Below are 25,404 nucleotides of genomic sequence, written 5' to 3'. Positions count from 1 at the left end.
GTGTTTGAGCTGTGTTCTTGTATGACAGGTAGGAGAGGAGAGACATCAACTCCTCCATATACCGAACCGGAAAGGACCCTTCATAGACTTAGAAGGGAAGCAAGAGGGAAGAGAGTAGTGGGAGAAGAGGAATCTGAAGGAGAATCTGAGGACAATTTTGAGGAAGCTCTAGATCTCAACATGGATAGAGAAGTTCACAACCATGAGAGAGCTGATGGAAACAATGCCATTCCTGAGAGGAGGGTTCTTAGTTCATACATAAACCCAACCTCTGGGAATTGTGGTAGTAGCATCCAGAAACCACCCATTCAGGCCAACAATTTTGAGCTCAAGCCACAGCTAATATCATTGGTGGAAAATCATTGTTCCTTTGGAGGAAATGCTAATGAAGACCCAAACCAACATCTCACAAAATTCCTGAGAATTTGTGACACTGTGAAGTCCAATGGAGTCCAGGAAGATGCCTATAAACTGCTCTTGTTCCCATTTTCACTTAGGGACAAGGCAGCTAAGTGGCTGGAATCATTCCCAAGGGGGAGTCTAACCACATGGGATGAGGTGGAAGGCAAGTTTCTGGCACGTTTCTACCCTCCACAAAGGGTCAATAGGCTTCGATCTGAGGTCCAGACTTTTAGACAACAAGATGGTGAAACTCTCTACGAGGCATGGGAGAGATTCAAGGACTTGACAAGGAAATGCCCACCAAACATGTTCCATGATTGGATGCAATTGCACATCTTCTATGATGGGCTCTCTTATGAATCAAGGAAGGCTGTAGACCATTCATCAGGAGGTTCATTGAACAAGAAAAAGACTGTGGAAGAAGCCATTGAAGTGATCAAGACAGTGGCTGAAAATGAATACTACTATGCATCAGAAAGGCACAACACTAAGGGAGTCATGGAGCTGAACCAGGTTGATACAATTCTGGCCCAAAACAAGGTGTTTGCCAAGCAACTAGCAGAACTTACCAGGCAATTAGAAACAAAGCAAGTGACTGCAATACACACACAAGATCAAGAGGAAGTAGGCATTGAAGGAGGTGATTGGGAAGAGGCCAATTATGTGGGAAACCAACAAAGGCAATCATATGATCCACACTCCAACACTTACAACCCAGGCTGGAGAAACCACCCAAACTTTGGGTGGGGAAACCAACAAACCCAACCACAAAACCACAAACCTTACAACCACAACCAACAAAACAATTCCACATACCAAAACTCCAACCAAAGATCATACCAAGCCACACAACACACTTACCCCCAATCGTCATACCATGACCAAAGTAATCAACCTACCCAACCCAATCCTAACCAACAATTTCAAGATCAATTAAACCGGATGGAAGGAATGATGGCAACCATGAGTCAAGACATAATTGAATTGAAAAGCTTCAGGGATGATGTGAGGACTACCTTAAGAAACCATGGTGAAAAACTCAAATGGATGGAATCTCTAGTAGGAGAGCTATCTCGACAGGCCCCCAAATCAACTGCAGTGTTCCCTAGTGACACAGAAAAGAATCCTAAAGGGGAACAAAAGAGAGTAAGATGGGAAGAATGCAAGGCCATCACCGTATTGAAGGAAGTCTCAGAAGAAGGAATCAGGCCCTCAGAGCACGAACCAGAAATCTTGAAAGAAGGTGTGGAAGAAGTTAGGCAGGAAGGTGGAACTGAGCAAGCCAAGGAACTGCAAAAAGGCATGATGGAAATATACCAACCAAAAGCACCATTTCCTGAAAGGTTAGGAGGAGGTGAAAAAAAGAAAACCTATTCAAGGTTTCTAGAGACATTTAACTCTCTTCATGTCAATATTCCTTTTCTTGAGATTCTTCATCAAATGCCCACACACATCAAGTATTTAAAGGAATTGTTAAGCAAGAAAAGAGTTTTGAAGGGAGGACAAACTGTAACAATGAACAAAGAATGCAGTGCTCTCATCAAGAAGGACACCCTCTCTAAGAAAACGGACCCAGGAAGTTTTCATATCCCTTGCATCATTGGGGAAACAAAAATTGACAGAGGATTCTGTGATCTAGGAGCTAGCATAAATGTGATGCCTCTAACTCTTATGAAGAGGCTACAACTGAATGAGGTGAGATCCACTGATGTAATCATACAACTGGCTGACAAAACTCAGAAGCAAGCTGAAGGGGTAGTTGAAAATGTGCTGGTGAAAGTGGGAGATTATTACTTCCCCACAGACTTTGTCATTGTGGACATGGAGGAAAGCTATTTGCACCCTATAATTCTGGGCAGACCATTTCTAGCCACTACTAGAGCACTCATAGATGTAGAACAAGGAGAACTAATTCTGAGAATACATGATGAACAGCTCATTTTCAAAGTCTTCAAACCTGCATCTGAGCCTGAACCAGAATCTGAAAAGCCTAAAGATGATAGTAGCTATCCGTGTTTGGAGGAAAGTAATCCAGCAGCTGAGACTCTAAAACAGTCATTGGAAGGCAAACAAGAGTTGCAAGAGTTAGAGCCACAAGAATCAGTGGAAACAGATCAGAAGGATCCTCCTGACATAAAGGGCAATGAAGAAATCCTCAAGAGAAAGGGAAGAGTGATAGGGAGATTGCCAAGAGGATGGAGAAACAAGAAAATTCCCACTGAAGGTTTTTCTCCAGGAGATAAAGTGATCTCAAGTCATTATCTGCCAATCCCACCTGGCCTCAAGACCATTCCTTCTCAGCTCCCTCAAGTGTTCACAATAAAGAAAGTTCTTTCTTTGGAACATTTAGAGGTCATGAATGAATCAAGAGGGGACGTTTTCATAGTGAGAGGAGAGGACGTCAAGCACTACAATCCACCCTAACAAGGGACAACCGTCAAGCTAGTGACGTTAAAGAAGCGCTTCATGGGAGGCAACCCATGTTTTTAGTATCCTTAATCTTTAGTGCTTTGCTTTACATCTAATAAAGTATGGTTTCTTATGCATGAACTTGAATCCTCAGGACAACTATTGATTAAGTGCACTAAACCGTGCATGTAAATTACAATTGGTCTCTAAGTTTGGTGTGCCTGATGGCACTCCCAAATCTTACTCAAATTGAATTCCATCTTTCATTCAAGGTGCACAACCAAACATTAAGTTTGGTGTTCTTTTTGAACACAGTTTATGAAAAGCAAGAAGTTCCTCTGGATTTCAAAATTCATGACAAGTATACCATTCATATGTTTTAATGCTTTAGTTTCAATTACTTAGGGTAGTCACTTTGTTTAGAATCAAAGAGCCAAGGTGACTATGATTTAGTAGAAATATGCACACTCATTAAGGACAACCAATATGGATGTCATGTCATCAGGAGACTTAACCAAAAACTAAGTTTGGTGTCCAAATAATAAGTGTGCATACATGTAGAAGTCACGGCTATAAGCTCACAAAGACAAGCATTGATTTACATGTGCAAATACTATTCATAATTCACATGGACCGAAAAATGATAGCAAATTTGTTTGTTTGTGCAGGTACAAAAGAAAAGACAAAAATGGAGGAAAAAGACAAAGGGAGGGACGTGCTTGGTCAAAAAGAAAATTCATAAATCTTTGAAATTAACACATGGGAAAAGGAAGTTCTGCAAGAAAAGAAAGCTACATGTACAACCTAATGCATCTAGAATACTTCCAAGAAAATGAAAAGCCAAGCGTCCTTATCTACAATTCATATATTTACCATCAAGCCACCCTTCACAAACCACCCTAGCCGTTCATTTTGCACTCATGGGCACTATAAAGAACCACTTAGGGAACGAGTCCTACACCATCAATCCTCCTTCATACACTTTTTCCTTCATCATAGCATAACCATCTCTTGCCGAAAACAATCTCACCACACCTCCAACAACACTTCTTGCTTCACCTTGTCAACTTTAGTTGTCACTTACCAAAATGGCAGCCTCATCTAGCCACAAAAGAAGAAAAGACAAGCAGCCAATGGAGGAAAACAGGGGATTCGATGCATGGAGATACAGATCAGTGTTCCATGAGATTCAAGCCGAATGGATGAGACCTAAAACGGTACTAGCTGAGGTCCCCTTTGAACTTGAAAAGGATGAGTTCCCAGGTGTTTGGGAAAAGATCAAAAAGAGGAAGTGGGAGCTCCTAACTAAGCCAATCACTAGAATCAACATCAACTTGGTGAAGGAGTTTTATGCAAATGCAGTAAGGGAGGATCAAACCAAGAACCCCACATACAAAAGCTATGTGAGAGGGGTGGAGGTTGACTTCAGTCCCAAAGCAATCATGAAAACTCTTGGCCTGAAAAACATACATTTCAGCCAAGCAAGTTATGACGAAAGGATGAGAGGAGAACCTGACTATACAACTATTGCTGAAGACCTTTGTGCCATCAGAGCTGAATGGGTGAGAAAAACAAGAGGGGCTCCAAGAGTCTTGAGAAGAGGAGACCTAACACCTGAAGCTAAAGGGTGGTATGCAATAGTTAGGAGATCCATCCTACCCACTGCAAACTCTTCAGAAATAGTCCCTAAAAGAGCCATCTTGCTACATTGCATTATGGTTGGAGGAGAGATCAAAGTTCATAAACTCATTGCTGAACAGATACAAGAGTTTAGTGAGAAAAGTGACCCTGAATCCTGGCTTCATTTCCCTAGCACCATCATTAGACTATGCATCGATGCCAAAGTACCACTTGAGGATGAAAGACCTAATTGGCTATATCCTGGGCTGGCCATAACTGCACACAGAATGACTCTTGGCCCAACTCCTCCAAGACATACAAGAAGAAGAAATGAAGAAGGGCAACAAGTGGAAGCCGAGCAAGAAGCAGAACAAGAAAGACAAGAAGGAGAAGACAGAGAAGAAGAGCAAGAAGAGCAAGCAACTCCTGAAAGAAGACAACGTATTCCCAGAGACCCCATGGATATGAGCAGAATGCAGGAAATCATGGAAGGAATGTCTCAACAATACATGAGGTCTCAGGAAAGACAAGAAGACTTTCATCTAAAAATGATGGATATGCAAAGGAACTTTGAATCAAGATTCTTTGATCTGCAAAGGGAACAAAATCTACACTTACAGGAATCCTTCAGCCACATATGCCAACACCAAGATGCCAATGTCTTGGCAATCAAGGAAGCCACTACTTTACAGAATGCAAGATACTCAGTCCAAGCTGACTACAACATCAGTTCGCAAATCAAGCTTAACTACATAGGGGAACATCTACACAAGATGGACCCAGCATTCCCAGCTTATGATGAGTATTTCAAAGGGAGGAAAGAAGGAGAAATAAACAAGGCAATGATCCTTGAAAAAGGAGTGGAAGAAACGATGAAAAAGGCTGGATTCTGGAAAAAGCTCATAAGAAAAGACAAAGGAAGCACAAGTGGTCAAAAAGAGGCAGGAAGCAAGAAGAAGCAGGATCCCAAGAATTAAGAAGAACCAAGCAATAAATAAGAGGTGGTCTCGTTCCTTAATAATCAAATGATAATTGGTGACTTGTCTTTATGAATGTTTTCATCATAAATCATCTAAGTGTTAGGTGGAGTCTTTTTTTTTTTTTTTTTTTTTTTTTTATGAGTCGTTTTTTTTTAAGTATGTGTGTTTGTTAAGTGCTTTGAATAAAGTGAATGCCTAGATGTTTGGATATAACTTCACCTTCTTAAACAAGTGCGTGCCATGCTTGTTCTGTTTCAAAAATAAAAGAAAAGTTTGAACAAAAGTAACTTGGCTAAATTAGTGACAAATCAAGTAGAATTAAGTGGTGGTATGCATGCTTGATTGTTTAGTCACATCACTAAAATTAGAGTGTAGAATTATCATTTTTTTATGTAGAAGTACAAATTGTCTATGGATCTTGATGAATAAATGTCTTTGGCTATGAAAAAGAAAGAAAAAGGAAAGGAAAATAGCCACGGAAAAAGGCAACCAAAAAGCAAAAAAAATGAGAAAATAAGCTAGGCACCAATGGTTTGAACTTCTGAGACAAATGCCTGTGGTGTTTATGTATTAAGGATATGCTTGGATGAATAGGTTCTGAGGAGTGTTTCAACACTTGGTAACTTGGGTTAACTAACCCGGGATTATCAACCAAAAGTCCACTATCAAGAGCAACCTAAATACAAAACATTTAGTCACACAAAGAGGTGCTGGGCACTAATGTCTCAAGAAGAAATGTGAACTAAAATGCCTAAGGTGGATATGTGTAGTGCACTGATAAGAAAAAGAAAATGCCAAAGGCTTGTGCAACACATGACACTAAGCAAACAAGGAGCAAAAGAAGCTCTAAGAAAAAGAAAAGAAAAACAAAGAAGAGAAAAGTGCTAAAGACATAAGAATAACAAGAGGCCATAGCAATTTTTGATGGATGCAATGAAAAAGTGATAATCCTACCTGATAAGTATGAAAAAGTGATGCTGCAACTTTCTGCATAAAACCCTTCTGATGAACTTCAAATGCTTGCTAATATAGCCAATGTAATTGCTTTCTGTTTCATACTTTCTTCTCAATTAACTCAGGACTTGCTTAGGGACAAGCAAGTATTAAGTTTGGTGTTGTGATGCCAAGGCATCATAGGCTAGTTTCACGAGCATTTTTCTGTTAGTTTTAGTTGTTTTATGCATTTTCTTGAGCTTAAAGTAACCAAAAATGGGTAAATGAAGAACAAAGTAATGAACCATCCAAACAATATGATTTTGATGCAAATTCCATGAGTTTTAGTTATATTACTTAAATGCTATGAATGAAAGATTTCTCATGAAATTTTGCAAGACTTTGATGCAATTGTTTGGATGATTTCAGGGAAGAAGAGGCTAAGCAAGGAAGCAACAAAATCAATAAAGGAAGCTTGTATATAACATGTGGAGTTTAAGTTCCAGTTTAAGCCTAAACTGGAGCTTAAACGCCAAAATCATGAAGGATAAGAAATGCTGGGATTGAAGTTTAACCTCCAGTTTGACCTCAAACTGGAGGTTAAACGCCAGAATGAAAAGCCTCACTTAAGGAGCATTCCACGTTTAACCTCCAGTTTGACCTCAAACTGGAGGTTAAACGCCAGAATGAGTAAGCCACCCAGGGAGGAGTTCCACGTTTAACCTCCAGTTTGACCTCAAACTGGAGGTTAAACGCCAGAACCAGGAAGAGTACCAGGGGCCATTCCACGTTTAAGCTCCAGTTTGACTCAAACTGGAGCTTAAACGTGTTCGATAGTTTCTCCACTCCAGGGTTGCTCTCTCCAAGCTTCCACGTTTAACCTCCAGTTTGACCTCAAACTGGAGGTTAAACGTGTTCGATAGTTTCTCCACTCCAGGGTTGCTCTCTCCACCTCCACGTTTAACCTCCAGTTTGACCCCAAACTGGAGGTTAAACGTGTTCGACACCTCCAGGGCCACCATTCCAAGCTTCCACGTTTAACCTCCAGTTTGACCTCAAACTGGAGGTTAAACGTGTTCGACCTCCAGGATGCCTCATTCCTTTTCCACGTTTAACCTCCAGTTTAACCTTAAACTGGAGGTTAAACGTGTTCGACTACATTACTCTCCAGGGCTACCATTCTTCCATTTCCACGTTTAAGCTTCAGTTTAACCTTAACTGAAGCTTAAACGTGCTTTTACAAATGGCCTCACTGGAAGTATCTGGCGTTTAAGTTGCAGTTTAAGCTTAAACTACAACTTAAACGCCACTCTTGAAAAGGGTTTCTGGGCCAAAAATATTGTGATTTAAGTTAGTCTTTGAGCACAATTATTAACTTAAACTTACTTTGGTATGAAACCCAATTGAATATCATGGTTTATGGGATTGGGCCTGAAGGATTGATGAGTTTGAAATCTCAATTTGTTGAGTCATGTGTCATTATTTGATTATCACTAAGTTGGCTCAATAAATGTTACAGGACTTGGATCAACAACCTCATCAAGATTATGGATCATAAACCCAAGGCAAAAGGAAAGCAAGGAGAGGCCTCAAAGCCCAAGAAGCACAACTGAAGCTCAATATAGAAAGTGTATAAATAGGATAGAAGTTAAGTTAGAGAGGACTTTACTTTCACTTTGAGCTAGTTTTTCCTTTTCTTTGTAATTGAATTCAGAGCTATGATTCACTAAACCCCCTTTCATTGGGTTAGGGAGCTCTATTGTAATTCAATGAATCAATAATAGTTTATCTTCTTCTTCAATCTTTTCTCTTGAATTTTGTTAGAAAGCTTCTCGATCTAATTCCATTGAGTAGTTGTCTTGGGAAAGAGACTACTCATACTTGGAATCCTTCGGAGCCTTGGGAAAGGAATGGAGGATTCATGCTAGAGAAGCTTTCTCACAGTGGATTGGATTGGGGTTTGGATGGATATTGTGACATGTAATCCTACCAAATTGTGGTTCATGAAATTGTGTGGTATAATCAGTGATCAAGCATCATCTCTTCTTATGAACATTTAAACCAAGGGATTGGGAATTTGTTTGTTTTTAGAGAGCATTGGTGAGCCAAGGAATTGGGATCCAATCATATAAGATTGCCAAGCAAAATTCAATGAATGCATTGGTTGAGGAAGAGATATACATGTTTTGATTCGGAGATTTCAATATCTCCTAAACCCAATGAATTCCCCATTTCTGATTTCACTTTCTCTTTACATTCTGCAATTCAATTCTTGCAATCACCCCCATTCCCTTTTAATTTCAGCAATTTACATTCTGCTCTTTAATTCATGCAATTTAAGATTCGGCCATTTAATTTTCTTGTCATTTACTTTTCCCGCCAATTTTACATTCCGCAATTCTCATCTCAATTCTTGATTCCGCTCAACTAGAACACACTTCTAATCCGAATTGCTCAATCAACCAATCCTTGTGGGATTCGACCTCACTCTATTGTGAGTTTTTACTTGACGACGATAACCGGTGCACTTGCCGGAAGGAATTTTGCCGATCGTGCAATTTCCTAAATCGTAGCATAACTAGTTTATGTGCATCAACTCACCAAGTGGGCCCAGAAGTGGATTTTTGCACCATTAGCCTAGTTTAGTTTATTTTTGTAATTTCTAATTATTATTAATATCTTTTTAGGTTTTGTGTTAGTATATATAAGGGAAGATCATCATTGTTTAGGATCTTCACCATCACATTCAAACCTTACACATTATTCTCTGTACAGTATGAGCAACTAAACCTCTTAGGTTAAGGTTAGGAGCTTTGCTGATTCCTATGGATTAATAATATTACTGTTCTATTTCAATACATGTTTGATTCTATTCTATGATGCATTTTCATCCTTCATCCTTATGAATCTGGGGTGGAATGGAAGTATGGCCCCTTATTCTACTTGAGTTCATGCGAGTCCTGACCCGGATAGTATTGAGCTACAGCTTGAGAGTGCATCTCAGGTTCCAAGAGAGTATCTGGGCTAATTGGGATATGTGAAATAAAATTCCATTAGTCATGAGTAAATGATGTCTCTGTGGCGCTAAGGCTAGAATCATAAAGCATCATTCTCCGATCCGGAAGATTCGACCTTGTTTGTGGCATTTTGAGTAGGATCAACAAAAGGAGAGTGGATTGCACGGGTGATGAACGAACTTATGTGTGGTCTAGAATTCCACTAATGAATTCTCGTTGTAAAGTATAGTTTCTAAACCAAACAATAGTCCTTTCATGCAAAAATTTTGGTTGTCACATGTACAAACCCCAAATAAGAATTAACCGGAGTATTTAGACTCTGGGTCGTCTCACAAGGAATTACAATGAAGTGCTCAATTATTGGCTATGAAGGGGGGTAAGGGGGTTGGTTTTATGTTTTTGCAAGAAATTAAGTGGCAAGAAAAATTAAATGACAAGAAAGTAAAATGATAAGAACTAATAAAATAAAGGAAAAGAGCCCTTGGCTAGACATAGGTAATTGAGATCACCATCCTTGTCTACATACTAAATATTGATAATTATGAGAGGCCAACCTATTAAGTCTACTTCCAAAGCCTTAAGTACGTAATATCTACTCCTAGGCTTGAAGTACGTCAAATAGACTTGATCACATCAACCCATAAGTCCCAACCTACCTACTAATTAGATTAGTAGTGGGTTGGCGTCAATGAGTATCAAATTGATCACCAAGGGTTCTCAAATCACCAATTCGATGAGACCCAATGACTCAAGGTCACTCAATTCCCTTAGCCTAGGCCAAGAGTAAAGAAAACTACTCAAGAACTAAAGGAAACATTATATCAAACACCTAGAGTGCAAGAAAAGTAAACATCACAACATGCAAGAATTAATGAAACCCATAACTAACATAAGCAAGAAATCAATAATAACAATCAAGATCAATATAAAAGAGACATGGAAATATAAAATTGCATTAAAAGAAATCAAGATCCAACAATATTCATCAACATAAAAGAGAATAAAGCAAGAAACTAACAAGAGAAACTAAGAAGATTGAGACAGTAGATCACTAAAATATAATGAGAAATAAAATCAAAACAAGAATTGAAAGAGAAATTTGAGAGTGATTAACCTAACTTTACCCTAATTTCTATCCTAAGTCTAGAGAGAGGAGAGAGCCTCTCTCTCTAGAATTCTACCCTAAAACATGATGAAAACTAAACTATGACTACTTGGTTCATTCTCCCCTCAATCCTTGGGTTCAATAGCATCAGAAATGAGTTGGATTGGACCCAAAATGAGCTAGAAATCGCTGGCCACGATTTCTCTTAGTGTACCCACGTGCTCCATCGGTGCGCGCACGTACATGGCGCGTGCGCGCCCCTATGCATCAGGCAACATATGGCAAATTTTATATCATTTCGAAGCCCCGGATGTTAGCTTTCCAATGCAACTAGAACCGCCTCATTTGGACCTCTGTAGCTCAAGTTATGGTCGTTTGAGTGCGAAGAGGTTAGGCTTGATAGCTTTACAGTTCTTTCATTTCTTCATGAGTTCTCCCACTTTGCATGCTTTTCTCCTCACTTCTTCCATCCAATACTTGCCTTATGAACCTGAAATCACTCAACAAACATGTCAAAGCATCGAATGGAATTAAAGTAGATTAAATTTAGCTATTTTAGGGCCTAAAAAGTATGTTTTCATACTTAAGCACAATTTAAGTGAGAATTACAAAACCATACTATTTCATTGAATAAATGTGAGAAAAGTTGATAAAATCCCTCAAATTAAGCACAAGATAAACCACAAAATCGGGATTTATCAAATCTCCCCACACTTAAACCAAGCATGTCCTCATGCTAAGAGTAAAGAAGGACAAGAAAAGGGGTATGAACTTTTATTCAATGCAAAGAAACTATATGCACCTTTCTATATGAATGCAACTATATGCACAATGATTCTACCTACTTGGTTAAAAGTAAATCAATCCCCAAGACATACATGAGCAAGTAGGGCTAAGATCATATGACGACTCACAAACTCTACCAATTCAAATATCAAAATGAAGTTCAAATAGACTTGCAAGAAGAAAAGCTCATGAAAGCCGGGAACAAGGAATTGAGCATCGAACCCTCACCGGAAGTGTATCCGCTCTAGTCGCTCTAGTGTATAGGGCCGATTCACTCAATCCTCTTCTACTCATGCTTTCTAAGATTTGTTTTTCATCTAACAATCAACAATTATTCAATGCATGCATACATTCATCATGAAGACTTATTCATAGGTTGTAATGGGGCTAGGGTCAAGGTAGGATGCATATGGTCAAGTGAGCTTGAAATTTGAATCTTTGATTAACCTAGGATCTCACCAAACACATATAACAACCTATATAATTCTAATACAATACCTAGCTACCTATGATTCCCACTTTCTCACATACTCATGCATTCTTTTTAGTTCACATTCCATATGCATTGATTTTTATTGAACTTTACTTTGGGGCATTTTTGTCCCCTTTTTATTGTATTCTTTTTTTTTTCTTTTTTTTCTATAATTTTTTATATATATATTTTTTTTCTACATGTTTTTTTCTAAAGTATATACAAACATATCAGTGCATATGGTTTTACATATAGTGCATGAATATGTACCCAATTTCCAATATTTTTAACAAAAAAAAAAATTACACTTTTACCTCAACCAATGTCCCAAGTTTCCCATACCCAATTGATACACACCCTCACTAGCCTAAGCTAATCAAAGATCCAAATTAAGGATATTTATTGTTTTTCACTTAGGGGTAGTGATGTGCTAACATTAAGAACAAAGGGGATTAAATAGGCTCAAAATTGGCTAACAATGGTTAATGAAAGGTAGGCTATTTGGGTAAGTGAGCTATAAGAAATGATGACCTCAATCATATAAATGCATATATACATGGAATAATGGACATAAAGAATCAAACAAATCAAAGATTACAATCATAGAAAGAGAACAATGCACACAAGAATGGAAAATAAGTGGTTATAAAATGTAACCGCGCAATTAGGATCAAAACTCACATGCTTGTGTTCTTAGCTCAAAAACCATATTCCAAAATACATTCTTCAAGCAAGTTCACACAATTTTTTTTTTTCAAATTGGTAGGGTGCCCTAAAAATAATTTTTCTTGGAAAAGAAATCATCACCCTAACCACGTAGTCCTAACATAAAAAAAAGGGTGAAATATGTACAAATTCTAACTAGCATGCAACCTATCATGCAATGCAACAACTATTCTAACAAAGACAAAAATTAAAAATTGGTGTTGAAAAAGGAAATTGTTACCCATGGAGATCGGTCGGACGACCTCCTCACACTTAGAAATTTGCACCGTCCTCGGTGCATGAAAAGAAGAGTAAGGTGGACGGGTTGCTACAATTGATGAGCTCCTTCAAAAGGTTGTGCTGGTGGACTTGTTTGTTGCCCCATTTAGAAGCTTTTCCTTTTCCTTTCCTTCTTGGTGGCCAACCTAAAAGGAAAGAAAAAGAAAGAAAATTAAGCCTACAACAAAGATATCAAAGCAAATAGAACAGAGGCGGGGGCTAATACCAAATAAAAGTATGGTTCTCAAATACATGGTAGCTACAACATATAAATGAGAAAAAAATATAAGCTAAGGGCATATCAACTAATACTTGATGCAAAAACAAGTTAAAGCATGGGTACATGACATGAAGAGCATGTTGCATCAAGCTTAATCAATAATTGACACAAACAAGATTAGTGATAAGCATGAGAGCATTTAGTCCCATCCCAACTCAATGATGAGGAGATATAAAAACAAGGGATCATGAGTCATGACGGACTAAAGCACTAATCTTGTGTGTAGAGCGAATATTACAATGAATGCCAAACAAGTCACAAAGCACCAGAATTAACCAAGAAATTCTCAACAATTGAATATAAGAATCCAACACCATTATTAGAATAAGAAACTTAGAAAATAAAATAAGAACAAACTATAAAAATAAAATTAAAATGCAATGAATGAAAATAAGCAAATGCAATAAAAGAAATTGGAAGAAAAGAAATTTTTTTTTGAACCGGCGCGGATGCGTCATGCACGTCCACGCATCGATTCGCAGGTTGGCTCATGGACGCGTACGCGCCAGGTGCGCGCACGCGCGAGTTGGTTTGTGCCTCGCGCACAAAGTAGGCGCAAGTTAGGCACAACTCTTTGGAATTTGGCTTGGAGGAGAAATCTTTGCATCCACGCGTACACGTACATGGCGCGTCCGCGTGGATGATCGAAAATGCTTGAGGCGCGCCTATGCGCCATGTGCGTGCACGCGCGGGTTGGTGCTCTGTTTTTCAAAAATTTGTTTTCAAGTTCTTGCACCAAACCAAGCATTCCAAACCTCCAAACAGCTACCCAAAACACCTTAAAACCTTATTTAATATATCAAACTACCAAATAAACTCAACAAATTACTCTAAACATGAATTTGAACTAATGCTAACAATATTTACAAAAGAGAAAATGAAAAGATATTACCATGGTGGGGTGTCTCCCACCTAGCACTTTTGTTTATTGTCCTTAAGTTGGACTTATTGGGGAGCTCCTCTTAAGGTGGCTTGTGCTTGAAGCTATCCTTGAACATCCACCAATGCTTGAATCTCCAATAAGCTTTAATCTTCAAAGATGATAACTCCAAGCTTTGATGGAGTTCCACACAAGCCATGGGCTCCCAAATTTGATTCTCCTCGTGCGATCCGGGATCCCACACTTTGTTTTGACACCCATCTTCAAATTGATCATCATGATTCCAATTGGGTGGCATGACCTTAGAATTCTCAATTAAGCATCCAAACATTCTCCTAGACCCATGCAATTTGGTTCTACACCAACCATTATTATTCAACTTGGAGCACGCAACCATCATGAACTTAGAGCGATGTTTCCAACCACTACACAACTCTCTCTTACTCTTAACTCCACAAAGAGCTCTAAGTTGACCATCATTTTCAATCAAACTATATTCAAGTGGGAAAGTAAAGATTAGAGATAAGAATTTTACCCACTTGAATGTTGTGTAGGATGGTGACTTAGGAAGGGGTGGTCCCAATGATCTTGCAAGCTCCACTCCCTTGTGCTCTTCCTTGACTATCTCCACCTCTTTACAACTTTCCTCAACTTCAACCTCTTCCTCTTGGTGGCTCGCTTCCAATTCAATTGCTTCTTCATTGCTCACCAAGGGTATCGGAGGTGAGGTATCTTCTTCTTTGACCTCAATTTCAAGCCCAATGGGAGAGGATTCAATTGTAGATAGGAACTCCTCAATGATTGAATCCATTTCTTGATCAACCTCTTCAAAGTCTTCAATCATGATATGCTTTGGAGGTTGTACACCCTCCTCAACATCAACATCAAGCATCTTGGAAGAGGACTCTCTAATTCTACATTCCCATGGACTTCCAATATCTCCTATGTTTTCAACCACTTCTTCCAGCTCATTTATCTCGACTTCTTCCCCTTGTGGCAATTCTTGCTTCAACTCTTCTTCTTCACCTTGAAGCTCTAAACTCACTCCCTCACTATGCTCCTTGATTGCTACTCCACATTCAACAACGGGAGTTCCTTGATCACATAGGCTTAGGCGGGAGGAGACCATATTGCTAACGGCTTCTGCTAGGATATCCATCTTGGCTTCTAGCTCCTTAAACTCCTTTTGGTTCTCTTCTTCCCTTCGAATGTAAGAACTAACACATTCTTGGAGAGGATCATCCATTGGAGGTGGTGTGGAAAAAGAAGGTTCATTGTTTGGGAAGGAGGTTTCATAATTGGAAGTTGGTTTATCTTGGTAAGGGTATAGAGATGGTGTATATTGAGGTGGTTCTTGAGAGTAATTGTGTTGGAAATGTGGTGGTTCTATGTGTGGTTCATATAGTTCATAAGGTGGTTGGTATGATGGATAAGGATTAGGGTCATAATGAGGTGTTTGGTGGTAGGGGGCTTGTGAGTAAGGTGGTTCAAAACCATGTTGAGGGGGTGGTTCATAGGTATGTGGTGGTGGTTGTTGACAATTACAATAAGGGTCACCATATCTATTAGATTGATATGTATTAGGATTAGAATTATACCCATAAGAAACCGGAGGAGGTTGTTGCCAAGAAGGGTGATCAATCCTTTGAGGCTCTCTCCACCTTTGATTGTTCCATCCTTGATGCACATCCTCATTGTAGCTCCCATTTCCTACAATATAATTTGAACCAAACTCATAGCCAAAGGGGTGAGAATTCATAATAGCAAATGAAAACAAAAGCTAACAAAAATAAGCAACAAAGTCCTAAACCTAACAAAAACTAACAAATAAGCAAAAGGCAAATATATTCACAATATTCATAATAGCCAATAATATAACACCATTGCAACTCCCCGACAACGGCGCCATTAATTTTGATGAACGAACTTTTGTGTGGTCTAGAATTCCACTAATGAATTCTCGTTGTAAAGTATAGTTTGTAAACCAAACAATAGTCCTTTCATGCAAAAATTTTGGTTGTCACATGTACAAACCCCAAATAAGAATTAACCGAAGTATTTAGACTCCGGGTCATCTCACAAGAAATTGCAATGAAGTGCTCAATTATTGGCTATGAAGGGGGGTAAGTGGGTTGGTTTTATGTTTTTTCAAGAAATTAAGTGGCAAGAAAAATTAAATGACAAGAAAGTAAAATGATAAGAACTAATAAAATAAAGGAAAAGAGCCCTTGGCTAGACATAGGTAATTGAGATCACCATCCTTGTCTACATACCAAATATTGATAATTATGAGAGGCCAACCTATTAAGTCTACTTCCAAAGCCTTAAGTACGTAATATCTACTCCTAGGCTTGAAGTACGTCAAATAGGCTTGATCACATCAACCCATAAGTCCCAACCTACCTACTAATTAGATTAGTAGTGGGTTGACGTCAATGAGTATCAAATTGATCACCAAGGGTTCTCAAATCACCAATTCGATGAGACCCAATGACTCAAGGTCACTCAATTCCCTTAGCCTAGGCCAAGAGTAAAGAAAACTACTCAAGAACTAAAGGAAACATTATATCAAACACCTAGAGTGCAAGAAAAGTAAACATCACAACATGCAAGAATTAATGAAACCCATAACTAACATAAGCAAGAAATCAATAATAACAATCAAGATCAATATAAAAGAGACATAGAAATATAAAATTGCATTAAAAGAAATCAAGATCCAACAATGTTCATCAACATAAAAGAGAATAAAGCAAGAAACTAACAAGAGAAACTAAGAAGATTGAGACAATAGATCACTAAAATATAATGAGAACTAAAATAAAAACAAGAATTGAAAGAGAAATTTGAGAGTGATTAACCTAACTTTACCCTAATTTCTATCCTAAGTCTAGAGAGAGGAGAGAGCCTCTCTCTCTAGAATTCTACCCTAAAACATGATGAAAACTAAACTATGACTATTTGGTTCATTCTCCCCTCAATACTTGGATTCAATAGCATCAGAAATAAGTTGGATTGGGCCCAAAATGAGCTAGAAATCGCTGGCCACGATTTCTCTTTTGTGGACCCACGTGCTCTATCGGCGCGCGCAAGTACATGGCGCGTGCACACCCCTATGCATCAGGCAACATATGGCAAATTTTATATCATTTCGAAGCCCCGGATGTTAGCTTTCTAATGCAACTAGAACCGCCTCATTTGGACCTCTGTAGCTCAAGTTATGGTCATTTGAGTGCGAAGAGGTCAGGCTTGACAATGGTTCCTTCATTTCTTCATGAGTTCTCCCACTTTGCATGCTTTTCTCCTCACTTCTTCCATCCAATACTTGCTTTATGAACCTAAAATCACTCAACAAACATGTCAAGGCATCGAATGGAATTAAAGTGGATTAAATTTAGCTATTTTAGGGCCTAAAAAGCATGTTTTCATACTTAAGCACAATTTAAGTGAGAATTACAAAACCATGCTATTTCATTGAATAAATGTGAGAAAAGGTGATAAAATCCCTCAAATTAAGCACAAGATAAACCACAAAATTGGGGTTTATCAATGGGCTTCATCTTCTGCTATAGTGAAGCACTATGAGCTAATTTGATGAGAGGACATGAGTTACTCAAAGTAGCTATGGTTTAGGGGAGATTAACTTGATGAGAGGACATGAGTTAATCACTTACAACTTTGCCATTGAATGAATCATTCATTATTGAAGTAGTCAATAAGTTGATCCAGAAAGATAAAGCATCTCCGAAACCTTAACTGATTTATCATTATTTTTTCTTTGCTATTTTGTTATTGCTTCCTTTAATTATTTTATGCGCATTCAACAACAACCATATTTTCTATTCGCCTGACTAAGATCTGCAGGATAACCACAGTTTGTTCAATCCGACAATCCTCGTGGGATTCAACCCTAACTCACCTGAGGTATTACTTGGACGACCCAGTGCACTTGCCGGTTCAGTTGTGCGAGTCACAAATTCAAGCACCAAGCTTCTCTCTCTAGAAACCTAACCTAAAACATGATGAAAACTAAAATATGACTGCTTGGTTCATCCTTCTTCAATCCTTAGGTTCAATAGCATTAGAAATGGGTTGGATTGGGCCTGGTTGAGCTCAGAAATCACCCCCAGCGTATTTTCTTTAATGAGGTCACGTGTTGCTTGTCACGCGTACACGTGGGTCATGCGTACGCATGGCCTGGCAAATTTCCTGCTCACGTGTACGCGTGGGTCACGCATATGCATCGCCATGAATTTCTCTAATTCCTCATTTCTTCACGAATTCTCCATTTTGCATGCTTTTTTTTCACTCCTTCAATCCAATCCTTGCCTTATAAACCTAGAATCACTCAACAAATATATCAAGGCATCAAATGGAATTAAGGTGAATTAAATTTAGCAATTTTAAGGCCTAAAAAGCATGTTTTCACTCTTAAGCACAATTTAGGAGAAATTCACAAAACCATGCAATTTTAGTGAATAAATATGGGAAAAGTTGATAAAATCCACCAAATTTGATACAAGATAAACCATAAAATTGTGGTTTATCATTTAGCATGAGGACATGCTTTGTTTAAGTGTGGGAAGGTTGATAAACTATAATTTTATGGTTTATCTTGTGTCGAATTGAGTGAATTTTATCAACTTTTCCTACATTTATTTATTGAAATAGCATGGTTTTATGAATTCTTCCTAAATTGTTCTTAAAAGTAAAATCATGCTTTTTAGACCCTTAATTTGCTAAATTTTATTCACTTTAATTTCATTTGATGCCTTGATGTATTTGTTGAGTGATTTCAAGCTTACAAGGTAAGTATGGATTGAAGAAGTAGGGAAAAATATGTAAAAGTGGAGAATTTATGAAGAAATGGAGTTTGGAGTTCTTTAGGGTTGTGCGTACACACGGTTGTACATGATGATGCGTGGGAATCATTGGTATCTTTTCTATGTGATTAATATAGTTTTTCTGTTGATTTGTTAATGGATTTTAGTAGACTAGCCCCCCATTGGACACTACTTTGAGTTATGTAGCATTTGACTGATTTCAGGTGGTTTTCTGGTGAAGAATTAGTGAAAGAGGGCATAAAGAAGAAAATGAGGACCATGCGTACGCATCATCCATGCGTACGTATCACTGGAGCAAAAGGAAGATCCTGCGTACGCATGTGTTGCGCGTACGTACGACCAAAAGATTCCAATTGGACCATTCATCTCAGGAAGGTTGGGGCTAAATGCCACGACTCGGCGTTTAGCGCCTAAGGCTATGTAACTTATTGTTGGACTCGGGAGACCTGGCCCTAAACGCCCAACCTTCGTGGTGCACGAAATTGTGATCATCAATGGCGCCAACAACTTGGTACGCATAATTGTAATCTCAACTCTCTATCACAACTCCGCACAACTAACCAGCAAGTGCACTGGGTCGTCCAAGTAATAAACCTTAGGTGAGTAAGGGTCGATCCCACGGAGATTGTCGGCTTGAAGCAAGCTATGGTCATCTTGTAAATCTCAGTCAGGCGGATTCAAATGATTATGGAGTTTAAGGTGATGAAAATAAACATAAAATAAAGATAGAAATACTTATGTAATTCATTGGTGGATTTCAGATAAGCATATGAAGATGCTTTGTTCCCCTTGAACCTCTGCTTTCCTATTGCCTTCTTCCAATCATTCATACTCCTTTCCATGGCAAGCTTTATGTTGGGCATCACCGTTGTCAATGGCTACATCCCATCCTCTCAGTGAAAATGGTCCTGATGCTCTGTCACAACATCGGCTAATCAGCTGTCGGTTCTCGATCATGTCGGAATAGGATCCATTGATCCTTTTGCGTTTGTCACACGCCCCACAATCGCGAGTTTGAAGCTCGTCACAGTCATCCCTTCCCAGATCCTACTCGGAATACCACAGACAAGGTTTAGACTTTCTGGATCTCAGGAATGGCTGCCATTAATTCTAGCCTATACCACGAAGGTTCCAATCTTAGATTAGAAACCCAAGAGATACGCATTCAAGCCATTGCTAGTAGAACAGAGGTGGTTGTCAGGCACATGTTCATAGGTGAGAATGATGATGAGTGTCACGGATCATCACATTCATCAAGTTGAAGAACGAATGAATATCTTGGAGAAGAAATAGACTTTAGTTGAATAGAAAAACAATAGTACTTGTATTAATTCATGAGGAACAGCAGAGCTCCACACCTTAAACTATGGTGTGTAGAAACTCCACCGTTGAGAATACATAAGAACAAGGTCCAGGCATGGCCGTGAGGCCATCTCCCAAACGTGTCTAAGATAGCATAAGACTTATCAAAGATTCAAAGTATGAAAATACAATAGCAAAAGGTCCTTTTTATAGAGAACTAGTAGCCTAGGGTTTACAGAAATCAGTAATTAATGCAGAAATCTTCTTCCGGGCCCACTTGGTGTGTGCTTGGACTGAGCATTGAAGCATTTTTGTGTAGAGACTTTTCTTGGAGTTAAACGCCAGCTTTTGTGCCAGTTTGGGCGTTTAACTCCAGCTTTTGTGCCAGTTTTGGAGTTAAACGCCAGAATTCTTGAGCTGACTTTGAACGCCTGTTTGGGCCATAAAATCTCGGGCAAAGTATGAACTATTATATATTGCTGGAAAGCCCAAGATGTCTACTTTCCAACGCAATTGAGAGCGTGCCAATTGGACTTCTGTAGCGCCAGAAAATCTACTTTGAGCGCAGGGAGGTCAGAATCCAACAGCATCTGCAGTCCTTTTTCAGCCTCTAAATTAGATTTTTGCTCAGGTCCCTCAATTTCAGCCAGAAAATACCTGAAATCATAGAAAAACACACAAACTCATAGTAAAGTCCAGAAGAGTGATTTTTATTTAAAAACTAATCAAAACATAATAAAAACTAACTAAAATATACTAAAAACATACTAAAAACAATGCCAAAAAGCGTATAAATTATCTGCTCATCACAACACCAAATTTAAATTGTTGCTTGTCCCCAAGCAACTGAAAATCAAATAGGATGAAAAAGAAGAGAATATACAATGAATTCAAAAACATCTATGAAGATCAGTATTAATTAGATGAGCGGGGCTTTTAGCTTTTTGCTTCTGAACAGTTTTGGCATCTCACTTTATCCCTTGAAGTTCAGAATGATTGGCATCTATAGGAACTCAGAATCCAGATAGTGTTACTGACTCTCCTAGTTAAGTATGTTGATTCTTGAACACAGCTACTTTATGAGTCTTGGCCGTGGCCCTAAGCACTTTGTTTTCCAGTATTACCACCGGATACATAAATGCCACAGACACATAACTGGGTGAACCTTTTCAGATTGTGACTCAGCTTTGCTAGAGTCCCCAATTAGAGGTGTCCAGGGTTCTTAAGCACACTCTTCTTTTTGCTTTGGACCTCGACTTTAACCGCTCAATCTCAAGTTTTCACTTGACACCTTCACGCCACAAGCACATGGTTAGGGACAGCTTGGTTTAGCCGCTTAGGCCAGGATTTTATTCCTGTGGGCCCTCCTATCCACTGATGCTCAAAGCCTTGGATCCTTTTTATCACCCTTTCCTTTTGGTTTAAAGGGGTATTGGCTTTTTCTGCTTGCTTTTCCTTTTTTTTTTTGCAAGCTTTTCACTGCTTTTTCTTGCTTCAAGAATCAATTTTATGATTTTTCAGATCATCAGATAACATTTCTCCTTTTCCTTTTATTCTTTCAAGAGCCAACAATTTTAACATTCATAAACAATCAAATTCAAAAATATGCACTGTTCAAGCATTCATTCAGAAAAATAATAGTATTGCTACTACATCAAGATAATTAAACTGTTTTAAAATTTGAAATTCATGCACTTCTTTTTCTTTTTCAATTAAAAACATTTTTCATTTAAGAAAGGTGATGGATTCATTTTCATAGCTTTAAGGCATAGACACTAAGACACTAATGATCATGTAATAAAGACACAAACATAGATAAACATAAAGCATAATTTTCGAAAAATAGAAAATAAAGAACAAGGAAATTAAAGAATGGGTCCACCTTAGTGATGGCGACTTGTTCTTCCTCTAGAAGATCTTATGGAGTGCTTGAGCTCCTCAATGTCTCTTCCTTGCCTTTGTTGCTCCTCTCTCATGGTTCTTTGATCTTCTCTAATTTCATGGAGGAGGATGGAATGCTCTTGGTGCTCCATCCTTAGTTGTCCCATGTTGGAACTCAATTCTCCTAGGGAGGTGTTGATTTGCTCCCAATAGTTTTGTGGAGGAAGATGTATCCCTTGAGGTATCTTAGGGATTTCATGATGAGGAATTTCCTCATGCTCTTGATAAGGTTCTCTTGTTTGCTCCATCCTTTTCTTAGTGATGGGTTTGTCCTCATCAATGAGAATGTCTCCCTCTATGTCAATTCCAACCGAATTGCAAAGGTGACAAATGAGATGAGGGAAGGCTAACCTTGCCAAAGGAGAGGACTTGTATGCCACCTTGTAGAGTTCTTGGGATATAACCTCATAAACTTCTACTTCCTCTCCAATCATGATGCTATGTATCATGATAGCCCGGTCTATAGTAGCTTCGGACCGGTTGCTAGTGGGAATGATTGAGCGTTGGATGAACTCCAACCATCCCCTAGCCACGGGCTTGAGGTCATGCCTTCTTAGTTGAACCGGCTTCCCTCTTGAATCTCGCTTCCATTGAGCGCCCTCTTCACATATGTCCATGAGGACTTGGTCCAACCTTTGATCAAAGTTGACCCTTCTTGTGTATGGGTGTGCATCTCCTTGCATCATAGGCAAGTTGAATGCCAACCTTACATTTTTCGGACTAAAATCTAAGTAATTCCCCCGAACCATTGTAAGCCAATTCTTAGGGTCCGGGTTCATACTTTGATCATGGTTCTTGGTGATCCATGCATTGGCATAGAACTCTTGAACCATTAAGATCCCGACTTGTTAAATGGGGTTGGTGAGAACTTCCCAACCTCTTCTTCGGATCTCATGTCGGATCTCCGGATACTCATTCTTTTTGAGTTTGAAAGAGACCTCGGGAATCACTTTCTTCTTGGCCACAACTTCATAGAAGTGGTTTTGATGCACCCTTGAGAGGAATCTCTCCATCTCCCATGACTCGGAGGTGGAAGCTTTTGCCTTCCCTTTCCTCTTTCTAGAGGTTTCTCCGGCTTTTGATGCCATAAATGGTTATGGAAAAACAAAAAGCTTTAGCTTTTACCACACCAAACTTAGAAGGTTGCTCGTCCTCGAGCAAAAGAAGAAAGAAGAGGGTAGAAGAAGAAAAAATAGAGGAGATGGAGTGGGCTTTGTGATTCGGCCAAGGGGGAGAAGTGTTATTTAGGTTGTGTGAAAATAAAGGAGTGAAGATGGGTTTATATAGGGGTGAGAGGGGTGTGTATGGTTCGGCTATAGAGGGAGGGTTTGGGAGGGAAAGTGGTTTGAATTTGAATGGTAAGGTAGGTGGGGTTTTATGAAGGATGGATGTGAGTGGTGAAGAGAATGGTGGGATTTGATAGGTGAGGGGTTTTTGGGGAAGAGGTATTGAGGTGATTGGTGAATGGGTGAAGAAGAGAGAGAGAGAGAGGTGGGGTAGGTGGGGATCCTGTGGGGTCCACAGATCCTGAGGTGTCAAGGATTTCTCATCCCTGCACCATGTGGCGTGCAAAACGCCCCTTTCTGCCAATCCTGGCATTAAACGCCAGGCTGCTACCCATTTCTGGCATTTAACGCCAGCTTCTTGCTCATTCCTGGCGTTAAACGCCAGTCTGGTGCCCTTTTCTGGCGTTAAACACCCAGAATGGAGCCAGACTGGGCGTTTAACGCCCATTCTGCTACCCTTACTGGCATTTAAACGCCAGTAAGTTTCTCCTCCAGGGTGTTCTATTTTCATTCTGTTTTTCACTTTGTTTTTGCTTTTTCAATTGTTTTTGTGACTTCACATGATCATCAACCTACAGAAAACATAAAATAACAAAGGAAAATAGAAATTTAACATAGAATAGTAACGATTGGGTTGCCTCCCAACAAGCATTTCTTTAATGTCAATAGCATGACAGTGGCTCTCATGGAGCCTCACAGATGTTCAGAGCAATGTTGGAACCTCCTAACACCAAACTTAGAGTTTGAATGTGGGGGCTCTATTTGACTCTGTATTGAGAAAAGCTCTTCATGCTTCCTCTCCATGGTGACAGAGGGATATCCTTGAGCTTTAAACACAAGGGAGTCTCCATTCACTTGAATGATAAATTCTCCTCTGTCAACATCAATCACAGCTTTTGCTGTGGCTAGGAAGGGTCTACCAAGGATGATGGATTCATCCATACAGTTCCCAGTCTCTAGGACTATGAAATCAGCAGGGATGTAATGGTCTTCAACCTTTACCAAGACATCCTCTACAAGTCCATAAGCCTGTTTCTTTGAATTGTCTGCCATCTCTAGTGAGATTCTTGCAGCTTGTACCTCAATGATCCCTAGCTTCTTCATTACAGAGAGAGGCATAAGGTTTATGCTTGACCCTAGGTCACACAGAGCCTTCTCAAAGGTCATGGTGCCTATGGTACAAGGGATTGAGAACTTTCCAGGGTCCTGTCTCTTTTGAGGTAATCTCTGCCTAGTCAAGTCATCCAGTTCTTTGATGAGCAATGGAGGTTCATTCTCCCAAGTCTCATTACCAAATAAATTGGCATTTAGCTTCATGATTGCTCCAAGGTACTTAGCAACTTGCTCTTCAGTAACATCTTCATCCTCTTCAGAGGAAGAATACTCATCAGAGCTTATAAAAGGCAGAAGTAAATTCAATGGAATCTCTATGGTCTCAGAATGAGCCTCAGATTCCCATGGTTCCTCATTAGGGAACTCCATGGAGGTCAATGGGCGTCCATTGAGGTCTTCCTCAGTGGGAATCACTGCCTCTTCCTCCTCTCCAAGTTCGGCCATGTGAGATGTGGTTATGGCCTTGCACTCTCTTTTTGGATTCTCTTCTGTATTGCTTGGAAGAGTGTTAGGAGGGAGTTCAGTAATTTTCTTACTCAGTTGACCCAATTGTGCCTCCAAATTTCTAATGGAGGACCTTGTTTCAGTCATGAAACTTTGACTGGTTTTGATTAGATCAGAGACAATGGTTGTTAAGTCAGAGGGGCTCTGCTTAGAATTCTCTATCTGTTGCTGAGAAGATGATGGAAAAGGCTTGCCATTGCTAAACCTGTTTCTTCCACCATTGTTGTTGTTGAAACCTTGTTGAGGTCTCTGTTGATCCTTCCATGAGAGATTTGGATGATTTCTCCAAGAAGGATTATAGGTGTTTCTATAGGATTCTCCCATGTAATTCACCTCTTCCATTGTTGGGTTCTCAGGATCATAAGCTTCTTCTTCAGAGGAAGCTTCCTTAGTACTGCCTATTGCTGCTTGCATTTCAGACAGACTCTGAGAAATCATATTGACTTGTTGGGTCAATATTTTATTCTGAGCCAATATGGCATTCAGAGTATCAATCTCAAGGACTCCTTTCTTCTGAGTTGTCCCATTATTCACAGGATTCCTTTC

At 39.2% G+C, this 25,404-nt stretch overlaps 1 non-coding gene across 1 annotated transcript; it reads right to left on the bottom strand.

The window, feature by feature from the left end:
* Positions 1–606: 606 nt before the first annotated feature.
* Positions 607–710, bottom strand: LOC112781929 (small nucleolar RNA R71). The gene has a single exon (XR_003192675.1). It is a non-coding gene; the product is annotated as a small nucleolar RNA R71 (small nucleolar RNA).
* Between the last annotated feature and the right edge of the window lie 24,694 nt (positions 711–25,404).

The sequence above is a fragment of the Arachis hypogaea genome, chromosome 19 (genome assembly GCF_003086295.3).
Source record: "Arachis hypogaea cultivar Tifrunner chromosome 19, arahy.Tifrunner.gnm2.J5K5, whole genome shotgun sequence".
In the NCBI taxonomy this organism is placed as follows: Eukaryota; Viridiplantae; Streptophyta; class Magnoliopsida; order Fabales; family Fabaceae; genus Arachis; species Arachis hypogaea.
Note: the sequence above shows the minus strand (reverse complement) of the source record. Positions and strands in the feature narration are given on the sequence as shown.